General features: G+C 36.5%; 1 protein-coding gene across 4 annotated transcripts in view; it reads right to left on the bottom strand.

Annotated features, from left to right (window-relative positions):
- LOC120414274 (hemicentin-1) overlaps positions 1 to 20,159 on the bottom strand; it is a 332,674-nt gene extending 312,515 nt beyond the window's left edge. For 2 of the 4 annotated variants that reach the window (XM_052709655.1, XM_052709619.1), the window contains exons 1-2: positions 19,965 to 20,159; positions 3,031 to 3,617 (exon numbers count right to left, since the gene is read on the bottom strand). The gene's annotated coding sequence lies outside the window, so the exon portion shown is untranslated. The other 2 variants (XM_039575396.2, XM_052709632.1) reach the window with 2 other exon arrangements.
- Between the last annotated feature and the right edge of the window lie 4,176 nt (positions 20,160 to 24,335).

Consider the following 24,335-nt stretch of genomic DNA (forward strand, 5'->3'; position numbering starts at 1 on the left):
CAAAGTTTAGAAAAGATAGAAAAAACAAATGAGATTTGTAATATTGTGATTGGAAATATTTTGAAAAACAAAGGTAAACAGACACAACATGAAGCAAAGAATGAAGATTAAAAAAAATTAAACAAAACAGAAAAGTGTAAACAGTACGAAAACAAAGAGCTAGCAGTTTTTGTCTGTGACTGAACTCATTTAGTTGCTTAGATAATCGCTTTAGAGAATCAAATAGTTTTCTAAATACAACATAAAAAACACAGGATAATAAATATGAAAAAAGGGGAGTAAAGAAAAAAAAGACTCACTTTTAAAAACCAAAAAAAAGTTGAACAAGCCAAACTGCTTTTAAAAAAATGGAAAAATCCAAACATAAGGTACTAGAATTCTTAGGGATAGAACCTTAAAAAATGAAGGCAATAGCAGAAAAAAGAATGGCTAACATAAGAATCTCAATTAAAAAAACATACACTTAACCCCCGGTGGTTGGACACTTTTTCGTTTGACACTTTTTTAGTTTGTACCCCGTTGGTTGGTCAAAGTCAAACTGTCACTTTTTACACGGCGTTCACGCACACTATCAGAACAAACGTTTGATAGTGTGCGTGAACTCCGTGTAAAAGGGGTGTCAAACTAAAAAGTGACCCCGTTCGTTTGACAACAGTTGGTGTCAAACCAACGGGGTTGGAGTGTATAAACAAAGTTGGGATAGGTGCTATTACGGTATGAGAAGTTGGTAAAATAGATAGACCAATTAATGTTTCAAAACAAAAGACCATTTTTCATTTTTATTTTATTTGGTCAACAACAAATGTCTTCAGTCACAAAATTATCAATCAACCATCAACCTAGACCAGACTATGGATTTTTTTAACAGTGTGATTGTATGACCGAGCCACGTAGCCCAGTGGTAACGCTTCCGCCTCGTAAGCGGTAGATCGGGGTTCAAATCCCGGCTCGGACCAATACAACTGGTGATCTTTTCCCTTCTGGAATCGATTGCTTAGTAAAGGAAAGGTAGTGTATCGTCACAAACTGGACCTTATCACGACACCTTAGGGAGGCGACCTATGGAATGTTAACATTAACCTTAACATGTTAACATTAAGTTGAGAATGAAACTGCCACTGAATCCGCTTTGTAAATGCCGGCCCCGATACTCTTCAAGGGTGTTCCCCTCAGGATCAGGGAAAGATTTACTTATTGTATTACATGATCTGTTGATTAAGGCATAAAAATTGCCATTCATCGCTTTTTTTTTTGTTCTTTTATTTAAAGAAAATTAACTAATAAAACTGTAAAAACTTCATTTTTGCAATTCCACTATGAAACTGTTAACTTTTCTCTACCAAAAATAACAGAATGGAAAATTAATGCCTTTCAATACCAGTGCTGTATTGAAAAGTACCATTTTTCAATATTTTTTTGTTACACAACACAAGAATGTTAGGCAAAAAATTCCATTCAAAAAGCGTTTTCCGGATTGCTGAAAATGTTATAAGCAACTTGTTACAAAACTTGACTTTTTCAGCACTTTTCGTATTTATCCAATTTGGTGAAGCTCATTTGATAAATGTACGACTCGTGCTGAAAAAAAAACTGTTGTTTGCAACATGTTGCATAAACTACTATTTTCGTTCTCTAGTATTTTAATGCCGAAAATGTCAAAAAAATACCTACAATTTCGAAAAACTTTAACTGATTGATGTGTTTCACAATGTTATAGTATTAAACAACCTTATGAATTTTTCTAAAATACACATTTTTTTCTGCATATGGCCCGCAAGCTTATGTGAGCTTCCAATTTGGCCCGCCACTCAAAAACTTTGAGCACCCTTGGGCTATTGAGACTACCTTGGCAAGATATATTGTTACGTTTGACACATATTTATTCGTAGGCTGACATTAACACAAAAAATAAATTTTAAAAGATTTTTTCTTAATTTTCATAGGGCATGCGTTGGACTATAGCGTCATTTCATTGGATTTGACCAAATTTGTGGATGTTCCGATCGCATGGGTAACAATGAGACACTTTGGTTTGTATTAGCGTTTTACGCTAAAGAATGCAATAATCTTTGAAAGTTCAAAATTAAAAGTTTCTCATTGGTGATTTCTCTACCCCAAAATTGTTTGTTTTCTTTATGAATGGAGCAGCTTGCTAAATATACCATCGCCAGAATACATGGCAATCAGTCGCAATGCAAATGATTTCCAGGAAATCTCATAATTGAAGGCTTCACAATAGACTGCTGATGCCTCAATGATTTGGTACATAATAAGCTCTTGCTGGAATTGAAATTAAAGGTTAGAGCGTAAGAGCCTTCAAACTTTTATAATTCAAAAGAATATTTCGACGTTAAGTTGTTAAGCCCTTCAAATTTCAGAATGCTGGGAAAAATGGATTCAATTTCACACGTGTGATCGATTTTATTCACACACACACACCCATTCTCAAATAGATCAAATTCGATTCAATTCTAGGGAATAGATTGGACTACCTTAACTTCAGCTCACCTTTTTCCCGAAAGGAAACCCTCGAATGCCTTGATTCTTTCTCGGCCAAACACGAAAATCCACTTGGCCCCGGGTGCCAAAGAATCCATCCATCAGCCCGGAAGGGTGTGGGCTCCTACTTTGGCAAGATAAAGGCTATCAATCGAGGGCGCCTCCTCAATCGAGGGTCGTGCGTGGAACCGGCACGTGGGAGATCGGAATAAATCACCTCCCACTTTGGCCGAATGTTCGCTTGGACGCTTAGGCCGAGAAATTTTGAACCAGACGAAACGGGAGCCATGACGACCGTAAAGGAAGGGTTTCCTGCTCGTCATGACGATTTCTTGTTAAAATTGGACTTGAGTCTCGACGGCTTAACATAACGAACAGTTTTTTGATATTATGATCTGTATTTAAAAACAAATAATGAAAAACACAAGACCAGATGTTGGAAAGAATTTCATCACGGCTGTGTAGCTATTTAGGACAATATTTAAAAAAAAAATGAATTTTAATTCTTGTGGAAGGTTATTACGAACATACCTGTTGCCACTGACGAGCAACACCCCTTAAAGCCTATCGTTGCCCGGAACTGCCTTCTCCAACATCTCTGCCTCACTTCCAGCAGCAATACTACTCAGCCGCGACTGATGTGCTCCCGACGACGAGTTGTCGCACCGACCGGAAGGTCGACTTTTTTGCCTCATCTTCCTCGTTCAGACCATCATCTCAACGTGGCGTCTCACTGGCGCTAAACTTCCCACAAACGACGACGATGACGACGATGACGACGACGACTACGACGACGTCAACACTGCTGTTGATGATGATGATGATTGATGTGCACTGCCACCGTTTATTTTTTTTTCCTTCTTCCACGTGGGGTTTAAAGATTTTCCCCGTAATCCTTTTCCGGGCCAAATTTGAGCACTTGTTCTCACTTCTTCTTTCACTTGATTCAATGCCCGCAAAATATGACCTCTTCAATTAAAAATCACTTGTTTGCACAATTATTTTCCCCGCGTAAACCCGGTTTTCAGGGTTGTTTTCCACCAATTATTTATTCCTGGTCAGTTATTACGGCGGACATGAATATTCAGCACGTTCTCTCAGTAGTAGCACCAACGAACCTGGAACGGACGGAAAATTTCATTACTCAATCCGCTTAGCAGAGTGAGAGAGTGAGGCAGAGCGGACAGGGTTTATTTGGTCTCCCCCTGGGGACCAATTACAAGCATTGATGGCAAGTTGGTAGATTTATACAGATCTGGAAATTAAACTAAATCCACAATCCCATTTCGTTCATCAAGCCTTGAAAAAAAAAATACAAATTTCACTCATGTTTCTATGTGTCAAGGCAGTGGTGACAGATTATAAAACTCTATGTTATTTCAAGTTCAAGTTAAATTCACAATACTTCATGTCAGTGATGCCAAATCAGCTAACTTTTAGACCATACAATTTTCGAACCTTTCGCTATAAAAAGGCTATGCAATAGCGTGTTTCAAGGGTACATGAAAAAGAAAAAAGTGTTCAATTTCGAGCGGAACAACTGGAATGTTCAAGCAAAAAAGCTAGCCTCAAAATTTGAGCTCATTTTGTTAAGGTTTAGTGGTTCCACCATTGACTCTAATTTAGTTTGGAACATAAATCAACTTACTATGAGAAGTGCATACTTTTTACCTCACAGTATGCAAAAAAAAAAATATTCTCGAGATCGTTTTGGTGTCTTAGGCAAAGTTGTAGGTATTGCTAGGACTTCTCAGAACAAAGATCTCAGAAATCAGAAATGAGATCCGGTTTCAAAAAAGTACACAAATATCACTGAAGTGGTCATAACTTGAGACAGGGTTGTCAGCAGGGCTGTGGAATCGGAGTCGGAGTCGGAGCCGGAGTCGGTGGAGTCGGGTCTTTTTGGGGATCTGGAGTCGGAGTCGGAGTCGTCAAAACTCGAGCAGCTGAAGTCGGAGTCGGAGCCGGAGTCGGCTAAATTTTAAGAGCTGGAGTCGGAGGCGAAGATTTCTGATAACCCGGAGTCGGAGTCGGAGTTATCTTAAATTCAACAATTTATTTTTTATTGTTCAGTTATCCTATATAACAGCTTAACTTACAAAATATTTTTAATTGATTTATCAGATGCCATTATGTTTTTGAAGCTTTTTATTGTGATTGGGGAGCTCTAATTGTGTTATTACACTATAATCACTAAATGATAACCTCTTACCCAAGTATGTAGTATCATAATTTAAAAAATTATGAAAAAAAATATTGGTTATGTAGTCAGACATATCTTATTGATTCTTGACTGCTTCCTTTTGCCTATATTTATGTGCCTTTTCAATTCAAATTTGACCAAATTTCATTCAGTCCTTTCTGAAAAAAGTACACACACAGTCATCTGTTACCCCTATAGCGAATGTCTTGAAGGTTTTAAGTAAAACAATTTTTTAGGAAAAAAATACGAGGTACATAAAAAGATTAAAAATAGTAATTACTGTTTTTGGAAATCGAAAAAAGTTTGGAAAAAGGCAAAAGTCACTGATAGTTTAACTTTTGTTACAAATAATCAACGATAATAACAATGATACTTGGAATTTACTTGGAACTCAACATGCTCATTTTGTTTATAACTGAGTATTTACAAGAAAATCAAAGTGTTGCATTTAAAATAATTGAAAATAACAAAAAAATATCAAAAGAAGTTACAACTAATTCTGAAATAATCATTGATTGTGGATATTGATGTTGATTTTAGGTAAACTATTTTGATATCGTTGCAAGTTGCCGTTAAACAAATCTTAAGAATTCAGTACAAAAATGAACTAATAAAAAATATATAAAACAAAATATATGATTTTAATTCATTTTTCAAATATTAGAAGAAAAAAAACAAAATCAAAATATTATCAACTGATACGAATTTCCTCATACTGTATGTCCCATGCCAATATAACGGAAGGTGATTATCATTGCAAATCAATGTACCTTAAAAAAATGAAATACTTGTGACCTAGAAAATATTTTACTTGTGGATATTTGTTTTTTATTATATTTTAAGTTTTTTCATATATTTTGATGGAGGCGCAAGATCATTCATAAAGCTTCGTTTTAGGTGAAGATTCACAAAGTATCGTGCGCCTACTTTTTAATGTATATAAAACTTTTAAAATTAAAATAAATTAAAAATTTTCAGGGTAAAATATTTTTCATGTCACCGATATTTGAAAAGGACATCTTAAACATCCTTTCCACGAAGAAATTGTTTAGATACATTGATTTGCAATAATAATCTCCTTCAGCCATGGCGTGATTTCCTTGTACGTCTTAAAAAAAAAAAAAAAACAAAAAAAATGTTTCGTTTAAAATTGTCATTTAAAAAACAAGGTGCCTGTCACTGTAATTCTTACAAATGTCAGTCTGAAAGTGAGCAAATTGAATTTTAATGTCCAATAGATCGTTAAGGCCAAGTTTCTTTTAATTATTCATTCAAAAATAACAATTTAATATTTCAATTTATTAGTTTTAAAAAAAATATTTTCAAATTTGAGGTTAAGCAAATAAATCCAAATTTACTTACAAAACTGTTCTTCTCCAAATGCCTCTAAAACTGAAATATTTTTTGATTTCTGTTTCCATAACGTATAAAACATGTAGCCTAGAAACTTTTTTCCGTTTATTTAACTTATTTTTCTAGAGAAAACATGACGATTAGAGAAAATTTAAATATCCTATTTATCAATGTTTTAAAAATAATTAACTAATAATAGTTAACTAACTTTTGAAACATTTAAAAATACGTGGAGTGGGAGTCGGAGTCAGAGCCAATCATTTGTTGAAAGCCGGAGCCGGAGTCGGAGTCGGAGTCGGCTAATCTGAGAAAGCCGGAGTCGGAGTCGTTTGAAATATGACCCGACTCCGCAGCCCTGGTTGTCAGATCATCAATTTTTTGGACTCATTTGAAAGGTTTCAATTATCTGTTCAACGATTTATAACATGGTGATATTTGGTACGATTTCAGAACATTTATCTATCATTCGAATATATTCAAAAACGCATACTTTTACTTTTAAATTTAGTTCTCGATCTATGGAAACCTAAATTCAGCCAAACGTGACCGGTTTGGTCTCCATCAGTTCAGCCAGTGCTGAGAAAATTGAGTGACAATTTTGGTTTCGATCCAAAGAGGTTTCACTGTTTATAAAATGTGAAAACTTTTAATTCGTGAGAAAAACCTTACCAGTTGGAAAATATTCCAAAATAAATTGAAATCCTATCAGTGTCACTCCGATTACTACTTTTGGATCTGTTAAAAATTACGAAAAAATGCCAAAAATGAGCTTTGGCAAAAGGTAGTCAGAATTCATTTGGCAGAGAAAAAAGACGAAATTTGTTTTTTGGGTTCAGTGAAACCACTTTTTATGCGGTGCGTTACGTTTTTATAATTTGTCTATTCCTCTGGAACGACGCGAATTTTTTTGCAATCTTTTAAAAGAAATTTGAAGCTTGCAAAAATATTGTATGGTTTTGGGGAAATCGACGAAATAAAAAGCGTAGCGCCGCCACGTAAAAAGATGTTTCTCTGTATAACAACATTTGCTATCAAAAACTCCTTCACAGAAATTTCAGCACAGCCTCTAAAAGAAAAGCAAACTGGAAAAATCAGGGTTTCTTTTAATGAAAATTTGTTTTCGAATTTATGCCACAGCTTTCAATTTTTTTTTTGAAAATTTGGCAACACTGCAAAATGATTTTTGACAAACTTGTGCCTTTTCTTAGAAAATGGAATTTTTGCCATCTAAAATACATGTATCAAACAAGGAGAAGTATCAAAAATTAGTTCTTTGAGCATTTTTTTTTTTTGTGTGAATAGTCGTATTTAAAATAATAGTAAATTTGCCAATCATTTTTTCTAGCAAGTCCTTTTTGTATGGACAGCTGCCAAACCAGACCAAAATCCATGATAAAGCTGTCAGACCAAATCTGTCAGACCAAAGAGCAAAAAGTAAACAAACTTGGTCTTCGACGTAGGTGCACACAAATCAAGAAAAGAAAATTTGAAAAAGAATTTTAATTTTCCTATTCAATTACTGGTTTTGGGCTGCAAAATTTAATGTACGCCAGAAAATGTTAAAACAGTGCGGCGTCCTGTACACCGACAATGAAATAAGCAGTTAGACGCTTTATTCTTTCACTTTAATTTTTGATCGCGTTTTCAGTTTACACCTGAACAATCTTGAAATTATTTATGCGGATTTGTGATTCCTCTCGTTCGATCATTCCCTTGATTGCATAGTGATACAGATCGCAAAATTAAGTGTAAAATGAATTTTCCAAGAAATAGTTCTGGAGCTTTGTATTTTCAGAAGAGTTACTGTTGCAATAGCAAGAGGCTATTTTTGGCTTGGTTGAAGATAAGGGTGATTCACGATTAGGGTGTTTTTTTTAATCTAACTTTTCAGGAATACAAGCAACTTTATCAAAAACATCAAAAGTTTGTTTCGCAATCGACGCCTTTACATCCAAAAGTGCAGAAAGTACCCTTTCGAGAGATAACTCTGATTTTTAAAAATCTGGTAAAAATATGAAAATCTTTTCATTAAGATGGAATTTTTTGATCCATTTAGACAAAAAACACGGTTTATAACCAAAATTGTTATTGTTATTTCTAGAAAAGTAGGGTGGGACATAACTAAATACATAAATAAATAAAAGACTAAATTTTGAATTTAAAAAATAGGTTGAAAATGCACATCCAGTAGTAAAATTTTCATTTTTTCCTGTTGCCTTTCAATCTGCAAGCGCAAAAAAAATGAATTTGAAAATTCGATATTATCACAAAATCGACAGAGTCGGATCTTTAAAAAACAGTCATGATGGTTTCACATTAGTAAAGTAGATTTTCCCATGACCCATGGAAAGTTTTGGGCCGCATTTACAAAGGGTAATGTTAGCATTCCATAGATCGCTACACTACCTTCCCTTTACAAAACAATCCAGTTCAGAAGGTAAAAGATCACCAGTTCTGTTGGTCCGAGCCGGGATTTGAACCCCGATCTACCGCTTACAAGGCGAAAGCGTTACCACTAGGCTTACGTGGCTCGGTCATGGTGTCTTTTTGCATTCGAAATATTTATTTAAAAGAATTCGACGTACGTGCTTTTTTGTTGTCAATATTAAAAATCTCTACCAAAAACTAAGTTTACCCATCACTGCCCCCCTCACCCACCCCTCTTCACCCACTGAGAACCGATGTATTATTATGAATTTTATTACGGTATGCCGTCCCACCAGCAGTAGTTCCCGGTTAATCCGGTCGGAAAATTGATTGCCGTAAAGAGGAAAACACCGATTCCGACTTATCGATTCGTACGCGCACTTTTCCGGAAAAGGGCGCCAAAGTAATAAATGTATTATTTTTTTCAAGCACTTTCCGTTGCCACATTTATTTCGTTTTGTGCATAACCGAGTTGGTATCCGTTAACCCTCATTCGGTCAATTTTTTTTAATTTTTTCATATGCTCAAATTACGTGAGATTTGTTTTCAAAAAAAATTAAGTTCTTGCCTACTTTTCGTTTTTTTAAGCTAAATAATCTTGATTGTTAGAGGGTTAAGCACAAGTGAGCTGATGGTACACCTCAGCCATGATGTTTGTGGCGCTGCGACTGTCAGTGACAGAAAGTGCTCTCTCTCTTTCCTTGGCGTGGCCTTTTATTGCTCCTGGGAGAGGGGTGGGCGGGAAAATCTTGATCTCTAGCGGATTGGCAAGTTCCTCGCCATTTGTCCTTGTCACTGGTGGTGGTGTCGGTGGCTGCTGCTGCTTCTGGGAGATTAGTCTGCTCTCTGGTTGTGGATTGTGGTGCAACCAAAGTGGAAAGCTTTTGAACATTAATCCTTTGTTCGATTCTAAAGTTGGGCGAGGAACAGCATTTCCAGAGAAATTACATCTGCAAAACGCTTTAAAGATGTAGTTCTACATAGAATCTTGCAATAAAAGCTTGCAACGGAAATGATTTCGATTGACGAACACAAACAAAATACGATAATTATTCCAACGGTCTTTAATTTACGACAAACACTTAACGCCTAATGACCAATTACCACTTTTATGGGTCCCTTGTGCCAACCCTGTACAGCTTAACCCCTGAGCGTGGGCCAAATGTTTCCAATCCATTGATTTGCAACCCATTTTCGCGCGAATGCCAGCAAAAACACGATGTTTACACTGAATAAGTTTACTGTGCTCTCTGCCGGAAAACGGTAAACAAAATGTGCTTGTTGATTCGAATTAGCATTTTACGAAGAAACGTCTGCAAGATAATATTTCATTTGACGCTCGAAATTAAGGGGTTGCGAAAAGGGATACAATCTCTCGAGCATTTTTGCACGACACGGCGCCGTTGAAGCGCTGGGAAAGGTTTCGTCGAATTTTGATTAAGCATCAGATTCTTGCCGTAATCACCGGGGTTTAATGTGAAACGGAAGACGTGGGTTTTTCTGCCTAACCGGCGCAGGGATGGTTTCAAAGAAAAGAAGATTTCGGGATTTAGTAACATAATCCCGAATCATCTACGGAAGGTGGGCGGTCCATGTGACTGATTACTTTGGTGGAAGCTTTTCGTTGGGGAGTTTCATTAGTTAATTACGTTCTTCAATACTTAATAAGTTCTAGCTGGAAAAATATATACTAGATCAAAATATTTCGTTGGAAATCAAGGCAAATCGAATACCTTTTTCTCATGAAAAGTACGCCTGCAAAAAAAAAAATGGACACGCTAATACTGAAGTTCAATTAAAAATTTAACTATGCAATCTTGAAATCATGGTGAAATTTCTAAGAATGCCACAGTGCAAAGTGGTCGTGAAATTAAGTGGAAATGGATTTTTACAAACTGGTGAAGTATTGAAGTTTTGGAGCTTTGGTGCCAGAAGGGTTGTTGCAAACGAAAAGGGGCAACTTTTAGCTTTATTGAATATAAGGGAGGTTTACGATTGGGGTGATTTTTTTTCCTCGAGAAGAGTTTTAAAGAAAAGTGATGTTCTGAGTGCTCTATAAATCAATCATTTTCGTTTTCGAAAAAATAATGTTAGACTCAAGTGTCAAATTGATCGTTTGGGATGCAGTTTTGAAGCTTAAATATTTCGAAATAAAATGAGCAGGATCAAACTCACAAAAAGTTCAGTATTCTACACAGCTAAAAAAGTAGTAATCCAGCTGCATGTAAAAGGCCTGGGTGTAAAATAAATATTGTATTATTTTATGCAATTTTATGTGATTTTACACTCTGAAATATGTAGCCCATCAGTATAGGGACGTGGCGTTACATCGTGCTGCCACCTGGTTTTTTTAAGCGCAAGAGTGGAAAAGTGCTGAGTCATCGTCTAAAAATAGACGGCGTCCTATCTCGCCCAGCAAAATAAAGTCGATAAAGTAGTCGGTTTCGATGAGAAAAAGTGGAAAACGTGGTCTAAAAATAGCGACGCCATCCCCCTATGAGAAACCTACTTGACCGAAATGGCAAGCTCATATATGCGTTTATCCTTAAAACTTTACATCGGTCTGATGGCCGAGTGGGCTAAGGCGCCAGTCCATACTGTTGGTGCTGGGTTTGAATCCCGTCGGTTGCAACTTTTTTTTTGTGTTTGCAAAAATTGTACATGCAGTGTGTAATATTAAGTGTTTATTTTGACGAAGGTGATGTGCATGCTTTTGCATGCGATTTTACCATCGGATTTTTTGCTGTGTATCAATTTGAATAACTATTCATTCCATCAGATCTTCATAATTCAGGGCATGATAGATCCGGACAACATTTTCATCAAAATATCTGAGATTCGGCTTCCAAAAAGCGCATACGTAACTACTCAATCCACTTCAACGAATCATCTTTGCGGTTAACTTGACGCAGTTAACCTGACCATTTCGAAAAGAAGAATGTTGGATGTAGTTTGAAGGTATTCTCCAGGATGCTACCGAAAGGTTGGCTACGTTAGGGTTAGATTAGATATGCATTAGAACTCTGCAAGGCATCATTGCATTACAATACATAGTAATCCAGCCAGGCCTACTGCGTAAAGTTCACCGCAGACAAGGTTCTTTGAAAGGTGTTGAGATTGAGCATGGAGCTTTTTTCAATACTAGGTTCTGGTAGGGACTGAATCGGCTTCCGTAATTAAATTATTCGCAAAACTAAAAGTAACTACCAAGATAGCTTTGAGGAAACATGAAACATTGCACAGTGGGCGAAATGGAACCCAAAATCGGACTTAATTGAACGCGGCTGGTTCCTTGGTATGAATAATAGTGTTTCTTATGTAAAAAAATCCGGGGAATCGATTGGTGATGGTTTCATCCACCACACGAAACGGCAAAGGGTCCATTTTGCCCCAATTCCCCATTTTTTCTCATTTTTTCTTGAAAATCGGTCTGTATTTAGAGCGGAGGCTTTATGCGGTCTTCCAAAATGCACTTAACTTATGTGAAAATGTCCCAGGAATCCAGTAAAAATAACCACTTGCACCGCAAAAATCATCTAGGGTCCATTTAACCCCAATTCCACTATAAAAGCATTTTTGGCCGTTTTCAAATGTTAGGTCAGATTTTAAAAATCTGAAAATATTTTTATCGTAAAGATCAGACAATTTTACATAAGAATGACGATTTGCACTTGATAGTTTGACACATTTATGTTGATAAAAATAAAATGTATGTGAAAGGCAGTTTATTCTGCGTTTGGGAAAATTGGCCCAAAAGTGATTCTTCAATCTTTTTATTTAGTTTAATTTCTATATCAACATAAATGTGTCAAACTTTCAAGTGAGAACTCTGCATTAAGTTAAGTGCATTTTGAAAGGCCGCATTTTGGAAGGCCGATTTTTTTTACATTAGCAACAGTATTATTCATACCAAGGAACCAGCCGCGTTCAATTAAGTCCGATTTTGGGTTCCATTTCTCCCACTGTGCAATGTTTCATGTTTCCTCAAAGCTATCTTGGTAGTTACTTTTAGTTTTGCGAATAATGTAATTACGGAAGCCGATTCAGTCCCTACCACACGGAGAAAAAAAGAGTTCCTAAAATCGTGAACAAGCGTTCATGAAAATGGGAACCACGAACAAAGTGTTCAAATTTCATGGTACGTTTTTCAAAATCGTACCATGGGATTTGAACACTTTGTTCGAGGTTCCCATTTTCATGAACACTTGTTCATGATTTTGGGAACTCTTTTTTCTCCGTGCAGAACCTAGTATTGAAAAAAGCTCCATGCTCAATCTCAACACCTGACAATCACTTTCCTGTTTCGCTGTTCATGTTCAAGGTGATTAAAGCGAAGGAAGAATCACTCAATATAAAATTAGCGATTTAATAAATCGATCCGCAGGAAAAAACCCGATTTAATCCCACCTGGGGTGAGAAAGAGCCTTTCTTACTAAAGAATATAACAATGGTAGAACTTCTTTCAATTAATAACATCGACTTTGTTTATTCATAACGTCAGCACAAAAGAAAGTCTTATGATGAAAGCAAAGTATTATGATGATATTATGAGTATTATGAATGATATGATTTCCAAAAGAAATAAAAAACGCAATTTTCACCAAAAAAATATTTTTAATCGTACAATATGTTTGTACGTTTCTAATCAAACAAGCGATTATGACAAACGCGATCATAGCAAGCTTCCCAACAACGCACACCGCGGTTTTGGTTTTCTAGTTTCGGTACGAGCCCTTTTGTGTGACTGTGTTGGTGTTTTGGTTCATCGTATCAGCGCACCAAGACAAGGAAAAAGTGAACCGCGTGTGCCGCACGGTGCTAGCTTCTACGAGAGTGACAGAGTCGGAGATAGCTATTTTTAACAACCGCACCACTACACACTCAATCGCGAGAACCTTAGGAAGAAAGCCATTGGAGTCGCCAGCATTGAACACTTTGAAAACGATATAAACGATGAAAAGCTTAGAAAGCTCCTATTGGAATCCAATGAACCCTGTTAAATAAACTTACGAAAATGAAGTCTACATTTAGGCGATTTTAGAAGCGCACGGGAAACAAGTTGATTGTAGCCGGATGAATGTCCTATGTCACAAAGGTTTTTGCATAAACATTGGACAGTTATGCAAAAACGGACAAGGCAAAAGAAACAGAAAAGCTACGATATCTTACATATTGAAGGAAACATCGGTAGACAAGTTACTACAAAATGAGTATAAGTCGAGCCACAAAATAGATGCGCCAGCATTCTCGCGCCAGTATTCGAAGCTCAACTTGACAACTTGTCGACTTGGCGACGGAGCGTCGAAAATCGATGCAGTGTGATTTTTTGGCGATTTTTCCGCTTAAAATTCATGCTGAATCGACATATTTACGAAGATGGAAATGACGTCCTGGCTTAAAGTAAAACCTATACCTTTCTTTAGTAAGAAAGGCAAAAAGTAAATCGTTCTAAAAATTGATCGGGATTGCCGATCGATGTCGAATTTGTTTCAGATGCTCACTCATGGTCTTTACTATGAATTTAGCAAGAAATTTCGAATAAAATCAGAAATGAAAAATGTTGGCGAAGGTCACCAGGTGGGCTTTTACCTTTTTTTAGGGATTTTTTTTCTTATGGTAGGTCAATCAAACGGCTCTAACTCCAGAACCATATTATGAATCTGGATGAAAATTTGGGAGGTTGTAGGGCTCGAAAAATGCAATTTTTGAGATAAATAAAATATATGAAAATGAAAAAAATTGACCATATTTTCATTTGAAAACTGTGTATTTTGTTGAAAAGTCTGGCCGCATCCGAAAACAGATGGATATTTCGAAATTTGCGCGGCAACTCGCCCAGGTTCAGCACACTAGCTTTCATCTGCATTTAGAAGAATCGAAATCGGATATATGGGAGCTGAGAACGGCGCGACACAAAATTTTGCAAAATTTTACCACATACGAACATCACTCGACCTCCACGGAATTTATTTTCTCAAAATTCGAGGGTTCGAGATAGACGAGTTCTGCCAAGGTGAATCGATAGAGCGTCGAAAATCGATGCAGTGTGATTTTTTGGCGATTTTTCCGCTTAAAATTCATGCTGAATCGACATATTTACGAAGATGGAAATGACGTCCTGGCTTAAAGTAAAACCTATACCTTTCTTTAGTAAGAAAGGCAAAAAATTAAATCGTTCTAAAAATTGATCGGGATTGCCGATCGATGTCGAATTTGTTTCAGATGCTCACTCATGGTCTTTACTATGAATTTAGCAAGAAATTTCGAATAAAATCAGAAATGAAAAATGTTGGCGAAGGTCACCAGGTGGGCTTTTACCTTTTTTTAGGGATTTTTTTTCTTATGGTAGGTCAATCAAACGGCTCTAACTCCAGAACCATATTATGAATCTGGATGAAAATTTGGGAGGTTGTAGGGCTCGAAAAATGCAATTTTTGAGATAAATAAAATATATGAAAATGAAAAAAATTGACCATATTTTCATTTGAAAACTGTGTATTTTGTTGAAAAGTCTGGCCGCATCCGAAAACAGATGGATATTTCGAAATTTGCGCGGCAACTCGCCCAGGTTCAGCACACTAGCTTTCATCTGCATTTAGAAGAATCGAAATCGGATATATGGGAGCTGAGAACGGCGCGACACAAAATTTTGCAAAATTTTACCACATACGAACATCACTCGACCTCCACGGAATTTATTTTCTCAAAATTCGAGGGTTCGAGATAGACGAGTTCTGTCAAGGTGAATCGATAGAGCGTCGAAAATCGATGCAGTGTGATTTTTTGGCGATTTTTCCGCTTAAAATTCATGCTGAATCGACATATTTACGAAGATGGAAATGACGTCCTGGCTTAAAGTAAAACCTATACCTTTCTTTAGTAAGAAAGGCAAAAAGTAAATCGTTCTAAAAATTGATCGGGATTGCCGATCGATGTCGAATTTGTTTCAGATGCTCACTCATGGTCTTTACTATGAATTTAGCAAGAAATTTCGAATAAAATCAGAAATGAAAAATGTTGGCGAAGGTCACCAGGTGGGCTTTTACCTTTTTTTAGGGATTTTTTTTCTTATGGTAGGTCAATCAAACGGCTCTAACTCCAGAACCATATTATGAATCTGGATGAAAATTTGGGAGGTTGTAGGGCTCGAAAAATGCAATTTTTGAGATAAATAAAATATATGAAAATGAAAAAAATTGACCATATTTTCATTTGAAAACTGTGTATTTTGTTGAAAAGTCTGGCCGCATCCGAAAACAGATGGATATTTCGAAATTTGCGCGGCAACTCGCCCAGGTTCAGCACACTAGCTTTCATCTGCATTTAGAAGAATCGAAATCGGATATATGGGAGCTGAGAACGGCGCGACACAAAATTTTGCAAAATTTTACCACATACGAACATCACTCGACCTCCACGGAATTTATTTTCTCAAAATTCGAGGGTTCGAGATAGACGAGTTCTGCCAAGGTGAATCGATAGAGCGTCGAAAATCGATGCAGTGTGATTTTTTGGCGATTTTTCCGCTTAAAATTCATGCTGAATCGACATATTTACGAAGATGGAAATGACGTCCTGGCTTAAAGTAAAACCTATACCTTTCTTTAGTAAGAAAGGCAAAAAATTAAATCGTTCTAAAAATTGATCGGGATTGCCGATCGATGTCGAATTTGTTTCAGATGCTCACTCATGGTCTTTACTATGAATTTAGCAAGAAATTTCGAATAAAATCAGAAATGAAAAATGTTGGCGAAGGTCACCAGGTGGGCTTTTACCTTTTTTTAGGGATTTTTTTTCTTATGGTAGGTCAATCAAACGGCTCTAACTCCAGAACCATATTATGAATCTGGATGAAAATTTGGGAGGTTGTAGGGCTCGAAAAATGCAATTTTTGAGATAAATAAAATATATGAAAATGAAAAAAATTGACCATATTTTCATTTGAAAACTGTGTATTTTGTTGAAAAGTCTGGCCGCATCCGAAAACAGATGGATATTTCGAAATTTGCGCGGCAACTCGCCCAGGTTCAGCACACTAGCTTTCATCTGCATTTAGAAGAATCGAAATCGGATATATGGGAGCTGAGAACGGCGCGACACAAAATTTTGCAAAATTTTACCACATACGAACATCACTCGACCTCCACGGAATTTATTTTCTCAAAATTCGAGGGTTCGAGATAGACGAGTTCTGTCAAGGTGAATCGATAGAGCGTCGAAAATCGATGCAGTGTGATTTTTTGGCGATTTTTCCGCTTAAAATTCATGCTGAATCGACATATTTACGAAGATGGAAATGACGTCCTGGCTTAAAGTAAAACCTATACCTTTCTTTAGTAAGAAAGGCAAAAAGTAAATCGTTCTAAAAATTGATCGGGATTGCCGATCGATGTCGAATTTGTTTCAGATGCTCACTCATGGTCTTTACTATGAATTTAGCAAGAAATTTCGAATAAAATCAGAAATGAAAAATGTTGGCGAAGGTCACCAGGTGGGCTTTTACCTTTTTTTAGGGATTTTTTTTCTTATGGTAGGTCAATCAAACGGCTCTAACTCCAGAACCATATTATGAATCTGGATGAAAATTTGGGAGGTTGTAGGGCTCGAAAAATGCAATTTTTGAGATAAATAAAATATATGAAAATGAAAAAAATTGACCATATTTTCATTTGAAAACTGTGTATTTTGTTGAAAAGTCTGGCCGCATCCGAAAACAGATGGATATTTCGAAATTTGCGCGGCAACTCGCCCAGGTTCAGCACACTAGCTTTCATCTGCATTTAGAAGAATCGAAATCGGATATATGGGAGCTGAGAACGGCGCGACACAAAATTTTGCAAAATTTTACCACATACGAACATCACTCGACCTCCACGGAATTTATTTTCTCAAAATTCGAGGGTTCGAGATAGACGAGTTCTGCCAAGGTGAATCGATAGAGCGTCGAAAATCGATGCAGTGTGATTTTTTGGCGATTTTTCCGCTTAAAATTCATGCTGAATCGACATATTTACGAAGATGGAAATGACGTCCTGGCTTAAAGTAAAACCTATACCTTTCTTTAGTAAGAAAGGCAAAAAATTAAATCGTTCTAAAAATTGATCGGGATTGCCGATCGATGTCGAATTTGTTTCAGATGCTCACTCATGGTCTTTACTATGAATTTAGCAAGAAATTTCGAATAAAATCAGAAATGAAAAATGTTGGCGAAGGTCACCAGGTGGGCTTTTACCTTTTTTTAGGGATTTTTTTTCTTATGGTAGGTCAATCAAACGGCTCTAACTCCAGAACCATATTATGAATCTGGATGAAAATTTGGGAGGTTGTAGGGCTCGAAAAATGCAATTTTTGAGATAAATAAAATATATGAAAATGAAAAAAATTTACCATATTTTCATTTGAAAACTGTGTATTTTGTTGAAAAGTCTGGCCGCATCCGAAAACAGATGGATATTTCGAAATTTGCGCGGCAACTCGCCCAGGTTCAGCACACTAGCTTTCATCTGCATTTAGAAGAATCGAAATCGGATATATGGGAGCTGAGAACGGCGCGACACAAAATTTTGCAAAATTTTACCACATACGAACATCACTCGACCTCCACGGAATTTATTTTCTCAAAATTCGAGGGTTCGAGATAGACGAGTTCTGTCAAGGTGAATCGATAGAGCGTCGAAAATCGATGCAGTGTGATTTTTTGGCGATTTTTCCGCTTAAAATTCATGCTGAATCGACATATTTACGAAGATGGAAATGACGTCCTGGCTTAAAGTAAAACCTATACCTTTCTTTAGTAAGAAAGGCAAAAAGTAAATCGTTCTAAAAATTGATCGGGATTGCCGATCGATGTCGAATTTGTTTCAGATGCTCACTCATGGTCTTTACTATGAATTTAGCAAGAAATTTCGAATAAAATCAGAAATGAAAAATGTTGGCGAAGGTCACCAGGTGGGCTTTTACCTTTTTTTAGGGATTTTTTTTCTTATGGTAGGTCAATCAAACGGCTCTAACTCCAGAACCATATTATGAATCTGGATGAAAATTTGGGAGGTTGTAGGGCTCGAAAAATGCAATTTTTGAGATAAATAAAATATATGAAAATGAAAAAAATTGACCATATTTTCATTTGAAAACTGTGTATTTTGTTGAAAAGTCTGGCCGCATCCGAAAACAGATGGATATTTCGAAATTTGCGCGGCAACTCGCCCAGGTTCAGCACACTAGCTTTCATCTGCATTTAGAAGAATCGAAATCGGATATATGGGAGCTGAGAACGGCGCGACACAAAATTTTGCAAAATTTTACCACATACGAACATCACTCGACCTCCACGGAATTTATTTTCTCAAAATTCGAGGGTTCGAGATAGACGAGTTCTGCCAAGGTGAATCGATAGAGCGTCGAAAATCGATGCAGTGTGATTTTTTGGCGATTTTTCCGCTTAAAATTCATGCTGAATCGACATATTTACGAAGATGGAAATGACGTCCTGGCTTAAAGTAAAACCTATACCTTTCTTTAGTAAGAAAGGCAAAAAGAGACATTTTTTACGAAACGAGTTTTTAAATGTCATCCGAAAACAGAGCAAGAAAAGTCCTCCTAGCAGCGTCTCGTCACGTATTCCTCTTATCCTCTGGTATAACGCCGCAATCCAATCGACGTAGCAGGCACACTCTCCCGACGCGGATTTCTGTCCACAGCAGCATTCCACCACCACCCAGTCCAGGTAAACTTCGGCGCCAAATGAATAGCAGATTTTCTCGGCACAGTTTTCACCACCGTCATCGCTCGAACAAACGAGAAAAATCCCGCAGAGCTGCGAATATTTCACGCGCCACAATGATTACGCGATGATCACACCGGGGACTCTTCATCCAAGTTCACTGTGCCATTCCGATATTCTTTTTTCTGTGTATGATTTCTCACTGAGTTTTCGCATGTATTTTTTCCTTCTGCTCTTTCTCGCAGTTCACAACGTGCGTGAGCAGAATCAACAATGATCACCGTACATGAGCACCGTCATTTGTGACAGTCACATCATCAAACATTCACGCAAATATTTCACGCAATTTCACGACCTTCTTCGCATCGTGCTCCACCGACAGCTGATGTTGGTCATGGCCAGCTGTGCCAGCCAGGCTCAGGAAAAATCAAATTCATTTCGTTTTCCGCTTCACTGTCGTGACATTTCACATTCCACCACCCTGGATTTCCTACCCTCCCAATTCTTTTTGTACTTCTCGGTACATCTCCTCCTCGTCGAATATTTTCTCTTCAATTACACCGCTTCTCAGTTGGGGGAGTTTTACCATCCTTGCTAACGAAAACACTCCATCAAAATGCAATTTCGTACCGTGTCTCCTCCGTTCACTGTCAACTCCCTAAACTTCCCGAACAGTCGGCGCCCTCTTCACTTGCTGTTTCCTTTGCCGCCTACTGCGTCCCAACGCACCTCCGCACCAATATCCTTGCATCAACCAACCTGTGCGATTTCCGCTCCCGTCCAAATCCAATTTCAAAATCCACAAAATCTTTAGGAGTGGTCCTCCCTGGTCCTCCTTCGCCGGATTCCGGAACCGCTCACACGCGCACCCGGGTAGAACTGACGCACGGCCGACGGTAAACGCGACGCAACGAACAAACCTCCGGCGGCTCACATTCGACCGCGACAAGCCCCGAACCGTGACTGAGGGAACGGCCGCAGCGGACAGCCGGAATCACGAGGATCTCTCCCGAAAATCCCTGGGAAACGACGAAGCGCTCCGAGAGAGAGAAAAAGAGAATAAAAGGAGAGAAAATCAAAGAGAAGCACCCCTGGCGGCTGGTTTTGGAAGCAGAGTGACGTTTGCGCAACGGAGATTTGGAAGGAGGATTCGAGCAGTTTTGCCGGGAAGAGATGCTGAAAAGAAAAGTAACACGTGTTTTTGTTTACCAACTTATTGGATAGATGCAGAGAAAGTGAGGGAAATTGCGTTAAGAGCATAAGAGAGCCGTGAGAGAGAAAACGATAAAGAGAGGAGAAGAAAACGTGATTTATCTTTCGGCATAAAGAAATACCAACTTTAGATCCAATGGTTCAATCACAATCTTAAATATCTTTATTAAATGTAATTGAGGCCGTTGCAAATATTTTTTAAAGTTTATGCCCCTTCAAAGTCTTCCTGAATAATAAGAGGACAAACAATGTTTTCGAAAAACTTAAAAAAAAAAAATTAATGGAAATAAAAGTTTAATCAACTGAAAATCAGTTAAAATGCATTTTCCTGCGTTTATAATCATATTAAGCACGTTTAAACTCATTTGAAAACATTTTAAAATTTCCGTCAATACCAATGTACAGTCCCACGAAAAGTTTTCTTTTCGCGAAAAAAAAAATCCGTCAGTACGTCGATATTTTGAAAACTAATGATTGGGAAGCAACTAGACGCGTGTAAAATGCATTTTAAAACAACTTTTTTGCAATTCCGTCGTGAAACTACTTACTTTTCCTGTCATTCTTGAACGACGAAACAGCCTACTTTTCTGTACCAAAAATAACAGAATCAAATAGCAACACTTTTCAAAATAAATGCTGAAAAGTTCTACTTTTCAGCACTCAAATGGGTGCTGAAAAGTTGAACTTTTCAGCACTTGTTTCGAAAAGTAACACTTTTCAACATTTTTTTGATTTAAACGATTTATTGACAAAATACATGAAAATTTGACTTAAAATTTCACTCAGTGTGTGTTTTTTGGAATTGCAAAATATGTTGTATGGAACTCGTTGCAAAACTTGATTTTTTCAGCACTCTTCGTATTGATCCAACTCGGTGAACCTCGTTGGATAAATGTATGACTCGTGCTGAAAAAATCCTCTGTTTGCAACGTGTTGCATAAACTACTATTTTCATTCAAATGTTTTACCTAGCACCAACCAAGATGGACAAGCAATGTTTAAGCTTTTTGTTTTTAGTTTTTAGTTTTTAGTTTTTAGTTTTTAGTTTTTAGTTTTTAGTTTTTAGTTTTTAGTTTTTAGTTTTTAGTTTTTAGTTTTTAGTTTTTAGTTTTTAGTTTTTAGTTTTTAGTTTTTAGTTTTTAGTTTTTAGTTTTTAGTTTTTAGTTTTTAGTTTTTAGTTTTTAGTTTTTAGTTTTTAGTTTTTAGTTTTTAGTTTTTAGTTTTTATATTTTAGTTTTTAGTTTTTAGTTTTTAGTTTTTAGTTTTTAGTTTTTAGTTTTTAGTTTTTAGTTTTTAGTTTTTAGTTTTTAGTTTTTAGTTTTTAGTTTTTAGTTTTTAGTTTTTAGTTTTTAGTTTTTAGTTTTTAGTTTTTAGTTTTTAGTTTTTAGTTTTTAGTTTTTAGTTTTTAGTTTTTAGTTTTTAGTTTTTAGTTTTTAGTTTTTTAGTTTTTAGTTTTTAGTTTTTAGTTTTTAGTTTTTAGTTTTTAGTTTTTAGTTTTTTTAGTTTTTAGTTTTTAGTTTTTAGTTTTTAGTTTTTAGTTTTTAGTTTTTAGTTTTTAGTTTTTAGTTTTTAGTTTTTAGTTTTTAGTTTTTAGTTTTTAGTTTTTAGTTTTTAGTTTTTAGTTTTTAGTTTTTAGTTTTTAGTTTTTAGTTTTTAGTTTTTAGTTTTTAGTTTTTATTTTTTAGTATTTAGTTTTTAGTTTTAGTTTTTAGTTTTTAGTTTTTAGTTTTTAGTTTTTAGTTTTTAGTTTTTAGTTTTTAGTTTTTAGTTTTTAGTTTTTAGTTTTTAGTTTTTAGTTTTTAGTTTTTAGTTTTTAGTTTTTAGTTTTTAGTTTTTAGTTTTTAGTTTTTAGTTTTTAGTTTTTAGTTTTTAGTTTTTAGTTTTTAGTTTTTAGTTTTTAGTTTTTAGTTTTTAGTTTTTAGTTTTTAGTTTTTAGTTTTTAGTTTTTAGTTTTTAGTTTTTAGTTTTTAGTTTTTAGTTTTTAGTTTTTAGTTTTTAGTTTTTAGTTTTTAGTTTTTAAAGAAATACAGATTGGTGTCTGCCTTAAGTTTATTTTACTACATCCTCGAAATTAGGAAACCACAAAATGATACATACATGTTTAAACATTATTAAAGTGTTATTGAATAAATCTGTGCCAACATATTTTTCAAGAATGAAACTAATTATTTTAATTAACATCCTGCCAGGATTTTGTTCAGCGTTGATATCATTTCCAACAGGTTGTACACCCAGAACTGAGCATCGGCATACGAGAGGATAAAGAGCACGATTCGGTAGTAAAATGGTACTGTGTGCGGACTGAGAGGATTAATCCCGAAATTACCGAAAGTACTTTACTCATGGGTTCATCTTCAAAAAAAGTTCATCTATCAAAAAAAAGTACCGGTACGGAGACTCGAACCTAAGACATTCGGCATATTGAACCGTGACTTTGCCGTATGGGCCACCACGGTTCGGAGACTAAGTGGCGGTCATATGTCCATATAGGCCACTCACTAGGATGAACTGTTCCAATGAACGAATGAACACGCGAGAGGACTATACTCTCGCAAAATAGCACTATCCTCACGTTTCTTTTCGTGAGTACTATCCCCTCGTTCTTTAACTTTGGGTGTAGCAAAAAATGAAAATACACATTAATAACCGTGAATTTCTAGGAACTCCATGGATGGTTAATTGATTGATCGTTTCGTTTAATCAAATTGTTGCAAAAAAAAAAACAATAATTCAATAGAGAAATTCCCAAAAAATACCAAATAAAATAATCTGTTCAAATAATCATAACATTAAGTTAACGGCATCCACTCAAACTGCGACCGACATTCACTCACCAATAATCATTTCCCAACTCAATCGCCCGGTAATTTGATTCGAACTGTATCCCAATATGTATCGTTAGTGAAGGAGAATCGCATTGGTTCATAAATTACTAGCCCCATCAATCTTGAGCGCTGTATGCACAGAGCTCCGGCAGTCCCGCGTTGACAGTCTATACTTCTGGACCACGGTTTCGAATTGCTGCCGGCTCCTCGGAGCTCAAGACGCGCGTCTGCTGCTGGAGAAGACGAAAATTCTTCCCCCGAGGGCATTTGTCACTGTCACGGAGAGCTGCTGCTGCTGCTACCCTACTTGAAGACATCGCCTTCCTCCAGAGTCTGAAGCAAATAATGACACAAAATACTAGCTGCTACTTTGAGGAGGAGGAAGTCTTGCAGTCTCGAGCTCGACGATGACTCGGAAATCAGATCCTAATGAGAGTAATGAAAACCGTTTTCGGAATGCTTTGCCCTCTTCTGGAAATGATGGGGAAGGGATTTTGACTTGAAGAGAGGGCTTTCAGTGTTCGAGTAATGAGCGTAAGTGATATTGATAGTTTTAAATGGGATTATCGTGGCTTCTGGTGGAAGGTTAGTGACCTTACTCAATTAAATTAAATTGAGAAACATAACTTTTCCTTTTCAACCTTTATCAGTTATTATAAATTTGTGTAAAATTGTATGACTTTTGGTACAAAATATAACCCCTTGTCACTTGTTTTTGGCAGACATGATCAAAAACCAAAATAACTATTTTTCTATCAAGCTCCCAAAGGAACAAAAATCTCTTCAACCATCATGTACTATGCATGAACTTTCGTCTGACATGACGATAACCCTGGGGTCTCGTTAATAATTTCGCTATTTTTTTTTTGCTGACCCCCTTCCCTCCCCTCACCACCAACTCTGGTTGTCTGTCCATGTTTTCTGGTCACCCCGTCAAAAAAACCTACCCTAACCAAGCTGTTGACTAGCCGAGGTTGTTGTTTTTACGTTAAACTAGGAGAGACAGCTCGGCAAACTTTTACAGGGGAGCGAAAAAAAAGAGCGTATTTTCACTTCACACCCGCAAATGGACACGTGGAGGGAAGGGTCTCAA

This window comes from Culex pipiens, chromosome 1 (genome assembly GCF_016801865.2).
Source record: "Culex pipiens pallens isolate TS chromosome 1, TS_CPP_V2, whole genome shotgun sequence".
NCBI lineage: Eukaryota > Metazoa > Arthropoda > Insecta > Diptera > Culicidae > Culex > Culex pipiens.